The sequence below is a fragment of the Somniosus microcephalus genome, chromosome 1, assembly GCF_052327205.1.
Source record: "Somniosus microcephalus isolate GS21.2 chromosome 1, FLI_Smic_1.0, whole genome shotgun sequence".
Taxonomy (NCBI): Eukaryota; Metazoa; Chordata; class Chondrichthyes; order Squaliformes; family Somniosidae; genus Somniosus; species Somniosus microcephalus.
Genome location: NC_140987.1, coordinates 290,531,904 through 290,547,538, shown reverse-complemented (window position 1 = coordinate 290,547,538; position 15,635 = coordinate 290,531,904). Strand labels below are relative to the sequence as shown.

Sequence of the window (15,635 nt, the reverse complement as noted above, 5' to 3'; positions counted from 1 at the left end):
AGCTGATAACGGCACGGCAAGGGCATCAGGGCATCTGGGACCTTAATGAACGACGGAACCAACAGTGTATCTCCTTAACCAATCAGATTTAAGGATTGGGAAAGAAACAGGAACGACGGAGAGGGAACTAGAGTCAAATCAGGTACCGAAAGAGAAATAAAAAGAGGGAAAAAGAAAGATTGGATTAAGAGAGAGAGAAAAAAGAGACAAAGGAAAAGTAAGAAAAAAACTCAAATTAGACATTTTAAAAATCTCGAAGGAGAATTTACTACATGCAGGAATGAGACTCAGTTTAAATTGCTCCCTTTTTTGGGCTGGAGAGGTTGATTGGCATTGCATTAACAATTATCGCTTCGTTAAAAGGGTAGTTACGCTGATAATTATGAGCCTAACTTTCTGCAGCGAGTTTAGCGGGCAATTAATGTGCAAATCCAGCAAGTTCTTAAAAAGCGGGGTGGCTAAGGGCAAGATGCTGTTTGTGCGAGGCAAACGGTGAAGGGATGATCAACCAGCAAGTTCTGGAAATTCGCAACTCGCGGCGTAAGTCTTCATCCCCTGAAGTTGCTGGCCGTCTGCGGATTAATAACGGCGTGCGTCGTGAACTCGCCATTATTTTTCCAGGAACATTTGGCCCCTTGTTTTCTGAAAGAAATTTATCTAATTAACATTTGAATGAATCAGTACTAACTGCTTCCTAGAGATCCTGTTCCACAGATTGACCACTTGCTCAGTGAAATATTGCTTCCACAGATTAGTATTGAATTTACCCTCCTTCAAGCGCAGGCCGTGTCCTGTGTTTCTGTTGTTCTGGACAGGGTGAAACAGCTTGTTGTGGCCTACATTATAATCTAGACCCTTCAGAATCCTAAAAGCAGCAATCATATCACCTGAATCTTCTCTTTCATAAGAACATAAGAAGTAGGAGTAGGCCATATGGCCCCTCGGGCCTGCTCCGCCATTCAATAGGATCATGACTGATCCGAACCTAGACTCACGTCCACTTCCCTGCCTGCTCCCCATAACCCTTAATTCCCTTATCAGCTAGGAAACTGTCTATCTCTGTTTTAAATTTATTTAATGTCGCAGCTTCCGCAGCTCTCTGTGGTAGCAAATTCCACAGATTTACTACCCTCTGAGTGAAGAAGTTTCTCCTCATCTCAGTTTTGAAACGGCAGCCCCTTATTCTAAGATTATGCCCCCTAGTTGTCTCACCCATCAGTGGAAACATCCTCCCAGCAGCCACCCGATCAAGCCCCCTCACAATCTTATATGTTTCGATAAGATCGCCTCTCATTCTTCTGAATTCTAATGAGTAGAGGCCCAACCTACTCAACCTTTCCTCATAAGTCAACCCCCTCATCTCCGGAATCAACCGAGTGAACCTTCTCTGAACTGCCTCGAGAGCAAGTATATCTTTTCTCAAATATGGAAACCAAAACTGTACGCAGTATTCCAGGTGTGGCCTCACCAGTACCTTGTATAACTGAAGCAAGACTTCCCTGCTTTTATACTCCATCCCCCTTGCAATAAAAGCCAAGATTCCATTGGCCTTCCTGATCACCTGCTGTACCTGCATACTAACCTTCTGTGTTTCATGCACCAGGACCTCCAGATCCCTTTGTACTGTAGCACTTTGCAGTTTCTTTCCATTTAGATAATAACTTGCTCTTTGATTTTTTCTGCCAAAGTGCATAACCTCACACTTTCCAACATTATATTCCATCTGCCAAATTTCTGCCCACTCACTTAGCCTGTCTATGTCCTTTTGCAGGTTTTTTATGTCCTCCTCACTCACTGCTTTCCCTCCCATCTTTGTATCGTCGGCAAACTTGGATACGTTGCACTTGGTCCCCTCCTCCAAATCGTTAATATAGATTGTAAAGAGTTGGGGTCCCAGCACTGACTCCTGCGGAACACCACTAGTTACTGATTGCCAACCCGAGAATGAACCATTTATCCCAACTCTCTGTTTTCTGTTAGATAGCCAATCTTCCACCCATGCCAGTATATTACTCCCAATCCTGTGATTTTTTATCTTGTGCAGTAACCTTTTGTGTGGCACTTGTCAAATGCCTTTTGGAAGTCCAAATACACCACATCCACTGGTTCCCTTTTATCCACCCTGTTTGTTACGTCCTCAAAGAATTCGAGAAAATTTGTCAAACATGATTTCCCCTTCATAAAACCATGCTGACTTCTGTCCGATTAAATTATGCTTATCCAAATGTCCTGTTACTGCTTCCTTAATAATGGACTCCAACATTTTACCAACCACAGATGTTAGGCTAACTGGTCTATAGTTTCCAGCCTTTTGTCTACCTCCCTTTTTAAATAAGGGCGTTGCATTAGCAGTTTTCCAATCTGCTGGGACCTTTCCTGAATCCAGGGAGTTTTGGAAAATTACCACCAATGCATCCACAATCCCTACCGCTACTTCTCTCAAGACCCTAGGATGTAAGCCATCAGGTCCAGGGGACTTATCCGCCTTAAGTCCCATTATCTTACCGAGTACCATCTCCTTAGTGATTTTAATCGTGTTTAGCTCCTCCCCCCCCCACAGCCCCCTGTTTGTCCAGTGTTGGGATATTTTTAGTGTCCTCTACTGTAAAGACTGATACAAAATATTTGTTCAGTGTATTTGCCATCTCCATGTTTCCCACTACTAATTTCCCGGTCTCGTCCTCTAAGGGACCAACATTCACTTTAGCCACCCTTTTTCTTTTTATATAACTGTATAGAAACTCTTGCTATCTGTTTTTATATTTTTTGCTGGTTTACTTTCATAATCTATCTTCCCTTTCTTAATTAATCTTTTAGTTATTCTTTGCTGGCTTTTAAATGCTTCCCAATCTTCTATCCTCCCACTAGATTTGTCTACTTTATATGCCCTTGTTTTCAGTCGGACACTATCCTTTATTACTTTACTTAGCCACGGATGGCTGTCTTTTCTTTTACGCCCCTTTTTCCTCAGTGGAATACTGCATATTTTTCTTGAAAGTTGTGAAATATCTCCTTGAATGTACACCACTGCTCATGTACCGTCTTACACCTTAATCTATTTTCCCAGTCCACTTTAGTCAACTCTGCTCTCATACCTTCATAGTCTCCTTTATTTAAGCTTAGTATGCTGGTTTGAGATCCAACTCTGTCACCCTCCAACTGAATTTGGAATTCAACCATGTTATGGGCACTCATTCCAAGGGGATCCTTTACTAGGACATTTTTTATTAATCCAGTCTCATTACACAGGACCAGATCTAAGATTGCCTGCCCCCTGGTTGGTTCAGTAACATACTGCTCAAGGAACCCATCCCTAATGCACTCTATGAACTCTTCCTCAAGGCTGCCCTGCCCAATTTGATTCCCAGTGTGAACATGTTCAATTTACATAATCGCGCCTCATAATCTAATCCCTGCATTCCCTCAATTGTTCTGGTTCCTCTCTATCTATTCAATAGATTCTTTAGTCATTGTTTCTTAGCATTGTTGTGATAGTGCCAATTTATTGTTGATCGGGGCCTCCAGATCTCATTTCATTTTCCACACATTTTTTTCTTACCATTTAAGTAATCATCCCTTCTTGGATTCGTTCTCCCCTTATGAAGCTCTTTGCATTTCTCTACATTGACTTTCACCTGCCACCGATCTGCCCAATTCCCAAGTATATTCAAACCCTCCTGCAGCCCATCCTGTTCAGTTTAGGATAGCAAAATACTGCGGATGCTGGAAATCTGAAATAACAACAGAAAATGCTGGAAACATTCAGCAGGTCAGGCAGCATTGAGGAGAGAGAAACGGGTAAAGTTTCAAGCTGGGTTCTGAGGAAGAGTCCCCGACTTGAAACGTTGACTCTGTTTCTCTCTCGCCTCGATGCTGCCTGACCTGCTGAGTGTTTTCAGCACTTTCTGTTGTTATTTCTGTTCAGTTTAGGGAGCCTACCAGCTTCATTAGCTTTGTATCATCTGCAGATTTCGCCATTGTGCTTGGGACTCTTGTCACCTATTTTTATTTTGTACAATTCTGTTTTTGATTTGGAAGATTGACTTTCAACGGAATGTGCAGAGAACCTATAAATAAGCAGTTGTGTATGTGTGTGAATTCCCACTGACTCCATTGCAGTCTGTCTTTCTTTCTCTTTCTTTTTCTTTCTGTCTTTCTCTCCTTTATTTCTTTCTTTCTGACTTTCTTTTTCTTTCTTTATTTCTTTCTTTCTGTCTTTCCTTTTTCTTTCTTTCGAGGCTTGATCGGTTTTGGCAGTAAAATCCTGTGTTTATTTTCATTTAAAGATGTCTCCACACACGTTGGCTTGCATTGCTGCATCTAATTGGGACCGTCCATACTCTCGAGAACAAGCTGCGTTCCCATTGGTAAGTCTAGCTCTAAATTTAATTAAAAGAGAAGGGCCATTATATTAGTGTAGTGGCGCTTCGTAATTTCCAAACATGCAGCCACTGAGCTTTGAAGCTTTTAACAACGAGTAGACACGTGTCGAAATAAAACGTTCCAAAACGTAACTTTGTCTTTAAACTGTTTACTGTAACACCTTACAAACAGAATTACAAAGCAAAACACGTTTAAACGAACACGGTCAAAAACTGTATTGCTCCAGCCCTCAAAGCCTTTACCTTCTCTCTAACCTCGTGGAGCTTGAACTGTAAAATGGCTGGATACCATGTGACAAGCTTAAGGACTGTACCATTGTAGCAAGAATAAAGGGGGTGTCTCAGACTATACTATTGGAACAAGAAAATAGGGGGTTTCTCAATACAATAAGTCAGTCAGGTAAATTAACTGTAATACTATTTAACCAATATTTTAAAGTATTTTCTTTCTTAAACTTTCATGACTCTTACATTCCGGCCCCTAATTGACTAGGCACATGAAGCATATCAATTACTCAAACATTCTTAAGAGTCATAAACTAATGAGTTCAACATACTTACAATATAAATGTCCACTTTTTTTGTTCAGGAACCTTTCACGCTGCTTCTTGTAGCAGGCAGAGCTTTGTGATCGGTCTTTCCAGGGTCGTGTAACCGTCTGCAAACAATGCATTCAGAGAGTATTTTTCTTATTACAGAATTAGCTCCTGGAATCCAGTATCTTTGTCTTAGCTTCGCAAGCACGTGGTTCCTCCCACTGTGTCCAATACTCTGGTGTATATGCTGAAGAATGAGAGTAGCAACCCGGAGGTCCTTCGAAAGGATAGCAGGATGCTTGGCCTCCTCTGGCATAGCAGATTTGTTTAGTCGCCCTCCCACCCTCAGTACTCCATCTTGCAGTGCAGGGTCCAGCTTGTAGATATGACTACCTTTCTTGATTGGAGTATTTCGCTGTAAAGCTTCGATTTCTTCTGGATATCTTTGTCTTTGACTGAAGCAAACTATCTCCATCTCAGCCTTGGCCAAATCCTCCACGGTCAAAGAATTCTTACCCAATGTGGTTTTGTGCTGGTGCATATATTGCTGTAGAAGCATTCTCTGCTTATCAGGGTTACTTTCAGACTGATGGATAGTGGCTCGATACTCTTTTCTCTTACCGCTCAGGTGTAGCAGCAACTCTTTCAACCTTAGAAACCATGCAACTGCTTTCCTCAGCTGGTGCCATCCTGAGAAATGGTTAACAAGCTTGTTCACGGTGTCAAAGTTCTCTTTCGTAGTTATGAGATTTGCTGTGACTGATCTCTTGACTTCGACGTCGTCTTCAGCAATCTGACTTGGCATATCTGGTCTTTCTGGCCATGATCTCTCTGTTTCCAGCAGATAACTTGGGCCTTGTATCCAAGTTTCACTCCTCATGAAGTTTTCAGCCTTCAATCCCCGTGAGGCTTGATCTGCTGGGTTTAATGAGGTGTTTACATACCTCCATTGAGATGGTTGTGTAGCTTCTCTAATGGATGAGATTCTGTTTGCTACAAAGGTCTTGAAGCATATCTTCTCATTCTCTATATACTTCAGCACCGTCGTGCTATCCGTCCAGAAGACAGATTCTTCTAGTGGGAGCTGTAACTCTTTCCGCATCACCTGGTCAACTTTAACTGCAACAACCGCTGCCGTCAACTCCAGTCTCGGGATGGTGACCTGCTTCAGCGGAGCCACCCTGGATTTCCCCATGAGGAAGGCACAATGTTTCTGGCCCTGTTGATTTGTCAGCAAGAGGTAAGTAGCCGTGCCATAGCCGTCCTCACTGGCGTCCGAGAAATAATGTAGTTGAGCCGTCTTTGTAACTCCAAAACTCACAGGCTTGATGCATCTACTGACGTTGAAGCTAGAAAGTTGTTGCAAATCTGTCAACCATCTGAGCCATCTCTGAGCTTGACCTTCTGGGATATCTTCATCCCAACCTCTCTTGTCTCTACACAGCTCTCGTAGGATCAGCTTCACCGGCAGAATGAGTGGTGCCAGGAATCCAAGAGGGTCGTAGATGGAACTGACCACGGAGAGAATCCCTCGTCTTGTGGATGGTCTTTCGTTCACCATTATTCTGAAGTTGAACGTGTCTGACTCAATGCACCATTGTACACCAAGAGCTCTCTCGATAGGAAGGACATCGTGGCTCAGGTCCAGATCTTTGACTTCAGTGGCTCTTTCCTTTTCTGGGATAGAAGCTAGAACTGTTCTGCTGTTGCTTATCCACTTAGTCAGATGGAATCCTCCATTCGAACACAGAGTTCTAAGGTCTCTTGACAGTGCAATGGCATCGTCTTCTGTTGACACGGACTTCAGACAGTCATCGACGTAAAAGTTTCTGAAGATTGCCTCCACAGCCTCTGATGGTGCTTTGCCTTTGCCATCTTCTGCAGTTTTTCTGAGAGCGTAGCTTGCACAGCTGGGAGATGATGTGGCTCCGAACAAGTGTACAGCCATTCTACATTCCACCATAGCTTGACTAACGTCGCCATCTGGCCACCAAAGGAAACGCAGAAGATCAGCATCTTCATCAGGGATTCTGACTTGGTAGAACATTGATTCTATGTCTGCCATCATGGCAACGAGCTCTTGTCTAAACCTCGTCAAGACGCCAATGAGGGTATTAGTAAGATCAGGACCTTGAAGCAGCTGGTCATTCAGTGAAGTTCCTCTGAATGAGGTGGTGCAGTCAAACACTACACGGATCTTTTTCTTCTTTGGGTGATACACACCGTGATGAGGAATGTACCAGACCCTTCCATCTTCTCTGTTCAACTGTTCCTCGGGCACTTTTACAGCATAGCCTTTCGCTATGATGTTTCTCATGAAGCCTTTGTAGTCTTCGTGAAAGTCGGGGTTCTTGTTCAGCATTCTCTTTAGACTGATGGCGCGCTGCTCTGCTATGCAGCGATTGTTCGACATCTTCGCGGTCTGTCTTCTCAGTGGCAAACCAATGTGATAGTGGCCATCAATGAACTGTGTAGACCTTGTCGTCAAATCCATGAACTGATGGTCTTCTTGTGACATCTCTGTCTTTTCCTCACAGCTGCGTTCTGAAAAGTCTGCGTTGAACTGCTGTATCAACAGCTCTTCAATGCTTGCGATAGAGATACGATTAACTGTTACATTTTGTCGTTGCTCCTTGTTCGACTTGTTGCCATCATCTCTCCTTACCGGTCCATTGACTACCCATCCAAGGGCTGTTCTGACTGCGTAGGGTCCGTCATCCTTGCTGTTTATCACCTACCATGGCTCCATAGTTTTGTAGGCATTGGTTCCAATTAATAGGCCAATTTCTGCTTCAATATATGGGAGACGCACCTTTTCCAGGTAAGGCCATCTCTCCACATCCTTCTGCAGGGCTAAGTTCCCTATTTTAACAGGAATCTCCCTCTGTGTGAAAACATTAGGCAGGTCTATGAAGTCCTTCTCTTCAAGTCCACACACTTCTAAGTCTGACAGGATATAACTTTGCATTGACTTCTCATGACTCATGGTGCGTAATAGGATTTCTGTTCTTCTGCCTCTAACGTTCAGCTGTCGCATGAGTGATGCTATGCAGAACGTTATTGAACTACCTGGATCCATGAAGGCGTAAGTCTCCACAAACTTCTCACTCCTCTTAGACTTGATCTTTACAGGTACGATGGCAAGAATACAATCACTGTCACCGGCTCCAGTGAATCCACAAGTCTCTGGTTCTAGCGACACCAGAGCACTTGAAACAACCTTCTCGTCGGTATTGTTTTCTTCACTCTTCTTAGAGACTTGTTCTTCTTTGTGGATATGCAGCAGACTGGGATGTTTCCGAGTGCACACTCTGCATGTTGTTCTTTGCTTACAGTTTCTACTCAGGTGCCCCTGAGAGAGACATCCAAAACATAGGCCATTGTACTTCAGAAATTCGATTCTGTCTTTATGTGGCTGTGCTTTGATGTCACTGCAGAAATCCAATGTATGATTCTTCTGGCAGAATAAACATGGCTTCTGAAAGGCATTAGCAGGCGTCACTGTGCTGCTCTTTTTGGGAGATGAGTTCTGAGACTTTTCTTCCCCAGCCTGAGTGACGATAGTTGCAAAGCTGCTTCCCCTGGAACCACCTTTCCCAAGAGTCTTTGATTCAGCAGGCTTGGCTTTCACTCTTCCATCAGTAGTCGGGCTGACATCCTGGATGTTTCCAAACAATGGGTCCCTAGCAATTTTAGCCTGTTTGTCTATGAAATTCACTAAGTCTGCAAACCTGGCTCTACTTTTCCATCTCTCCATTATCTCAAAGGCTGTTCTTCTCCATTGTTCTCTCATCCTGTAAGGAAGCTTAGAGATGATGATTCGCATAGTCGTAGGATTGTCCATCTCTTCCATGAATTCAACATCCTCCATGGTATTGCGACATCCTATGAGAAAAAGAACATATGTGTTCAATGCCTCCCCGTCCTCCCATCTGATCTGTGGCCACTTGATAGCCTTTTCAATATATGCAGTGGCTATCTTCAGCTCGTTACCATAGTGCTCCTGCAGCAACTTCCTGGCTTCTATGTATCCCCGGTCCGGTCTCATGTGTTCACAGCTTCTGACCAGGTCTTGTGGTTTACCACTGGTGTACTGTCCCAGGTAGTACAACTTATCACTGCTGCTCTCTGTTTTGGAGTCACTGGCTTGTTCGAAGGATCTGATGAAGGGCTTATACTTGAGTTGGTCGCCTTGGAACACTGGTATGTCTCTTTTTGAGGGAGTCGAAACAGATTCTGTTGTTTTACAAGCATCTCTGTAATTTCGTTCTGACGTTGCATCACTCGGTATAGGCTTCTCTCTGTGTCTTCAGGCCTCTGGTGGTCATCAGCAGGGTCTCGTCTAGACCGTCTGACGTCTGGGGTAGCATCACGTGCTCCTGTTAGTGGAGAGGCCTCTCTTCCACGCTGTAATGCCAGGAGATGGCCTTCAGACTCTCTTTTAACTCTTGAAGGTGCCCTGGATCCAAATCTGTGTGACAACATTGACTGGCAGTATTCGTTCATGCCATCCTGTGAGCCTTCATAATCTTCATACACACTCAACTTGGCATCTGAGACCGCAATAGCTGTTTTTATCTCCAGCTGTTCTTTCTTTGCACTTGGGCCTGCAGTTGGGTCTGTTGGGCCTGCAGTTGGGCCTCTTCCTGTTCAAGAGCTTGCTTCTCCACTAAAGATGCTGCGCGCGCCATCGCCACTGCCCGTTCAACCTCCTCTCTCATGCATCACGATGAGCATGTGGTAGAAGCGACTGACCTGTGTCCAGAAACAGAGCTACCTTTTTGACTTTTGCTCAGTCTGGCTGAAGTCTCTGAAATGCTATCATCTGGTCCGACTTCATCGTCATCTTTATCTTTCTCTGCTGTATCAGCATCTTGACGAATCCTTAACATCCACTGTTCTGTGGCCTTGACATAGTCCTTAATGCTGGATGATTTAAGATCAAACCAGTTGTGCTGATCAGCGTTTCCCTCTTCTTCAGACAGAAGTGCTAATACATCTTCATTGAGTACATTAAATTCTTCATGCAACTTGGGGAAATCATAATGCATTATGTCTTCAGCTTTCTTAATATTAGCATTATCTTCCATGAGACAATCAATTATCTTCATTTTTCCAGTTATCTGAGCTAATTTAGCCCTCCTTGCACCTATGCTTCTATGTAACTTCTCTTCCATTGCCTTTGGGGTGAGCTTTACTTCCCTCTTTTGGCCAACAATCCTTCTGGCTGGGGGAAGCTCCTCACGGCTCCGTAAGGCCTCGGCCATTTTACCCGCAGCTCTTATTTAGCTTCTCAACAGAATGAACAAGGCAAGTAACAGTCACTGTACCTTCACTTCCTTATATTATCGCCTGGCTCCGTGACCATTCATGTAAACGTTCGCCGACAATTCCGTCCTTTCCTTCTTAGGGAGCTAGTTTTTGACTAATGTAGTGGCGCTTCGTAATTTCCAAACATGCAGCCACTGAGCTTTGAGGCTTTTAACAACAAGTAGACGCGTGTCGAAATAAAACGTTCTAAAACGTAACTTTGTCTTTAAACTGTTTACTGTAACACCTTACAAACAGAATTACAAAGCAAAACACGTTTAAACAAAAACTGTATTGCTCCAGCCCTCAAAGCCTTTACCTTCTCTCTAACCTCGTGGAGCTTGAACTGTAAAATGGCTGGATACCATGTGACAAGCTTAAGGACTGTACCATTGTAGCAAGAATAAAGGGGGTGTCTCAGACTATACTATTGGAACAAGAAAATAGGGGGTTTCTCAATACAATAAGTCAGTCAGGTAAATTAACTGTATTATACTATTTAACCAATATTTTAAAGTATTTTCTTTCTTAAACTTTCATGACTCTTACAATTAGTGTTGGGTTAGATCTGGGTACAGTGCATGAGTTTGTTTCAACGCAACGGTAGCCTATTTCCACACAGTTAGCAGACCAAATTATCTAGCTCTTACCTTATTTTGTTACCCTTTTTCACCAGCTGCGAGGAGGATGTCGGGAAACTCCAGTACGATTTGGACAGGTTGGGTGATTGGGTAGAAACATGGCAAATGCACTATAATGTGGATAAATGTGAGGTTATCCACTTTGGTGGCAAAAACAGGAAGGCAGATTATTATTTGAATGGCAATAGATTGGGAGAAGGGGAAGTGCAAAGAGACCTGGGTGTCCTTGTGCACCAGTCGCTGAAGGTAAGCATGCAGGTGCAGCAGGCGGTTAAGAAGGCAAATGGTATGTTGGCCTTCGTAGCAAGAGGGTTCGAGTACAGGAACAAGGATGTCTTGCTACAGTTGTACAGGGCCTTGGTGAGACCGCACCTTGAGTATTGTGTGCAGTTTTGGTCACCTTACCTGAGGAAGGACGTTCTTGCCATGGAGGGAGTGCAGCGAAGATTCACCAGGCTGATACCTGGGATGGCAGGAATGACGTATGAGGAGAGATTGTGTCGATTGGGCTTATACTCACTGGAGTTTAGAAGATTGAGAGGGGATCGCATCGAAACCTATAAAATTCTGTCAGGTCTGGACAGACTAGATGCAGGAAGGATGTTTCTGATGGCCGTGGAGTCCAGAACCAGGGGTCATAGTCTAAGGATAAGGGGTAAGCCATTTAGGACTGAAATGAGGAGGAATTTCTTCACCCAGAGAGTGGTGAACCTGTGGAACTCTCTGCCACAGAGGGCGGTGGAGGCTAGTTCATTAAATATATTCAAGAAAGAGTTGGATATATTTCTTGAGGCTAAAGGGATCAAAGAATATGGGGAAAAGACAGGGACAGGGTACTGAATTTGGATGATCAGCCATGATCACATTGAATGGCGGAGCAGGCTCGAAGGGCCGAATGGCCTACTCCTGCTCCTATCTTCTATGTTTCTATGTAACTCTTGACTGCAACAATCATGCACATGACTGTTTTAATGCGGGTTGCCTGAGACACTCTGCCCTTGCGCATAGAGTGCCCATTCCCTTCTCGAACCCTGATTGCGTTGAACTTTGAAGAGCAGAGAAAACTCCACCAGTAAAAGACATTGGTAGTGGCCGGAATTTCCCCCTAAAATAACGGGTGGGTTTGGAGCATGGGGGCAGTTAAATTGTTAAAAATGTGATTCCTGCCCTGATCCCGCCTCCAACCCGCCCACTTCCGGTTTTGACGGGGGGTGGGGCGACCAACCTGCTCCCAGGGGAGGAAACGTCAATTTAAATATTATAATGAGACTGGAAGCCTCTATTTTCCCCTCCATTTTGAATTTAACTGCCTGTGGACGGGCTTCACAATTTGTGAAACCCGGCATTTAAACCGAGGCGGGGACTGCTGCATCCAGGAGGTAAGTGGCTTTATACCTACCTCCTGGACCCAGGGTCCCTGCCTAGACCACCCCCCCCCCCCCACGATCGGAGACCACCACCCCCTCCACAAGGCCTCTGATCGCCTTCCCAGGCCTCTGATCGCCACCATGAGGCCTCACCCAGCCACCCCACCAATGATGCTGAGGCCGGCCACAATCCTCTCTTTTCTCCCCCTGGCCAATGTCCCTCCTTCCGGCCGGCCCCTGGCTGACTCCCCAATTCCTGGCCAACCCCAGTCCTTGACTGACTCCCCAGTGATCTCCACCGCTACCGCCCCCCGCGCAATTCCCGTACTGACACCCCCCCCCCCCATCCTTTCCCCGGACCGATCCCTCGCTCCTTCTCTGCATCTGTAGGCCTACTCACCCACAGCCAGCCAACCTCTCAGTCTGGCTAGCTGCGGGCGGGAAACCGGGGCCTCGCATGCAACTCAGGCCCTTCCGTTAAAGTCGGCAGGACACCCGGCCTCGGGCCAAGCCCCCAACCCGCCTACCTGCAGGAAATTCTAGCCAGTGTTTCTGTATGTGAGCACAAACTTGACATCAGCAATGTTTCCCAAGATTTTTAAACTGCCTTCGCAAACATTTTATTCCTCTTAAAAATGTACATGCTTGGATTGTCCTGTCCTGTTAGCAGAATGTTTAGAACTTGCCACTCGTTGGATTTTTCACTAACTCTGCCAAGTAGGTTCCTGCGATATGTATATCCATGTGTCTAAACATTCTTGGGTGAATAACTGATTTCAGCAGACACTGGGAACCGCAGCAAGTTGGGACACTTATCCTTTATGTCTGGGCTTCAATCCAGTCCAGCTAATAGAAAGAAAGACTTGCATTTATATAGTGCCTTTCACGACCACTGGACACCTGAAAGCGCTTTACAGCCAGTGAAGTACTTTTGAAATGTAGTCACTGTTGTAATGTGGGAAATGCAGCAGCCAATTTGCACACAGCAAGCTCCCACAAACAGCAATGTGATAATGACCAGATCATCTGTCTTTAGAGATGTTGGTTGAGGGATAAGTATTAGATCACGACACCAGGGATAACTCCCCCTGCTCTTCTTCAAAATAGTGCCACGGGATCTTTTACGTCCACCTGAGAGAGCAGACGGGGTCTCGCTTTAATGTCTCATCCAAAAGATGGCACCTCCGACAGTGCAGTGCTCTCGCAGCACTGCACTGGAGTGTCAGCCTAGATTTTTTATGTGCTCAAGTCTCTGAGGTGGGATTTGAACCCACAACCTTCTTGAACTCAGAGGCAAGTGTGCTACCCACAGAGCCACAGCTGACACTGGGGTGAGAGCCCATTTCGGGCTGTTGTAAGGATCTCGAGTTAAATAATTTGCTACAATTTCTAGTTCTAGCAATGATTAATTTTAGTGTATAGCATGCAGTGGCAGCCCCGGACATTCCAGTACGGCACTAGCTTGTTCCGCCTCAAACTTTTACGATCGGTTTACAGTCCAGTTTTTCTGGCACTTTAAACAACTTTAGGACAAGAGGGACAAAAATTGGTTTATATGTGTGACTCTCCTATACTTTTCACTTGTGGGCACTTGTGCTACTTTACATTTGTGGGTTTTAAGCACCAAGTATTTAGTACAAGTGATTAATCTTATTAAATTGAAGATATTTTTAGATAAATTGAAGATCTTTTACAAGGCTTGCAGACATTTTTTCTGTATTTCTGAACTGAAAAATATTTGTCAGTGAGGTCATTCAGTGAGAGGTGATCTCATTGAAACGTATAAAATTCTTTAGGGGATTGACAGGGTAGATGCAGGGAGGATGTTTCCCCTGGCTGAGGAGTCTAGAACCAGGGGTCACAGTCTCAGAATAAGGGGTCGGCCATTTAGGACTGAGATGAGGTGAAATTTCTTCACTCAGAGGGTGGTGAATCTTTGGCATTCTCTACCACAGAGGGCTGTGGAGGCTCAGTCGTTGAGTATATTCAAGACAGAGATCGTTAGATTTTCGAATATTAAGGGAATCGAGGGATATGGGGATAGTGCAGGAAAGTGGAGATGAGGAAGATCAGCCATGATCTTATTGAATGGCAGAGCAGGCTCGAAGGGATGAATGGCCTACTTCTGCTCCTATTTCTTATGTTCTTATGTCATATTGAACCAGGAATATCTGATAATTAATCTCTTTTAAGTCTTGGACTATTGAGATGTTTGTGTCTGTACATGTATTTATATAAAAATGGTTTGTTTCTTCAGCAATTCGTGAAACCAGAAACCAAATTTTGGCCTACAATTGCTCGAATTGATGACCTCTACGGAGATCAGCACCTAGTCTGTTCCTGCCCGCCTATGGAAGCTTACGAGTCACCCTTCACAGAACAGAAAAGAGCTTCATCGTAAGACTTCATCGTAGGTTGATTTTTTTTTTGCGTGTGTTGGGTCCAGTAGGTAATTACTGTCAACAAGCCCAGCTACGTGATTTTATTTTGTTTTGTTTTCAAAAATCAAGATCTGGCGAGTCAGATATCTCAATTTGTAATGAAACAGCTGCTAACAGTTTTTAAAGAATAGACGCTACGTCTAAGCCACACTTCAGTTGACGGTATTCGGTGCCTCACAATTAAGCAGCATTGAGTTACCTAAGTGGCCTTGATCCTGTGCACTTTTTTTCTAGACTTGAGTTGAGAACTGCTCTGGCTGCAGGTGTGATTGAACTGTGATGTATTGTGTTCACTTATAGTGCTGTTGGACAAGCAGCAGATTATCAAAGCATATACACCTGTGGCCCAGTGACGACATGGTCCTAGGAGTTAGTATTTTAAATGTTTACTTCTGATGTTCTTGTGTGTAATTGTCGATGCTTCTATAACTGTAACCAGCATCTCCTGGTTAATAGAAATTTAAAACAATGTAAATTTTAACTTTTATCATTCCAATAAAAATTCTTGAACTGGTTTTCATATTTTTTTCCCCACTTGGCTCTGTTACGAAGACCGTCAATACTTTTTATGTTCTATTCATTCAAGTTCTAGCTTTCAAGCATCTCGAATGCACTTTTCCTGGAAGATTTTGCGGGATGATTTTCCAGGCTGCTGGAGCAGGAAATTGGGCAGAGATCCCTCACTGGATCGCCCGTGAGTTCTGCACAGTATGCTCTTGCACCAAAAAAATACAAGCATTTCATTTTAATATTAAGCTCAAGCTCAATTCTCATGAGGTAGCAATCGGTATCGAAGGAATTCCCTGATTTTCCTGTGTTCACTTTTGTCACCATATGAAATGGGCACTTTGTTCTGGGCTGAGAGAATGAAGTGGTTTCAAGGAAGACCAGCTTATTTGGATCATATATGAAAGTGGACTCTAACACTGGATTTATGAAATCTGAATGTTGCATTGTT

The 15,635-nt window shown here is 44.1% G+C and overlaps 1 long non-coding RNA gene across 1 annotated transcript; it reads left to right on the top strand.

Annotated features, from left to right (window-relative positions):
- The first annotated feature begins 3,828 nt into the window (after positions 1–3,828).
- On the top strand, positions 3,829–15,192 carry LOC147124836 (uncharacterized). The gene is made up of 2 exons (XR_015079115.1): positions 3,829–4,367; positions 14,494–15,192. It is a non-coding gene; the product is annotated as an uncharacterized LOC147124836 (long non-coding RNA).
- The last annotated feature ends 443 nt before the right edge of the window (positions 15,193–15,635 follow it).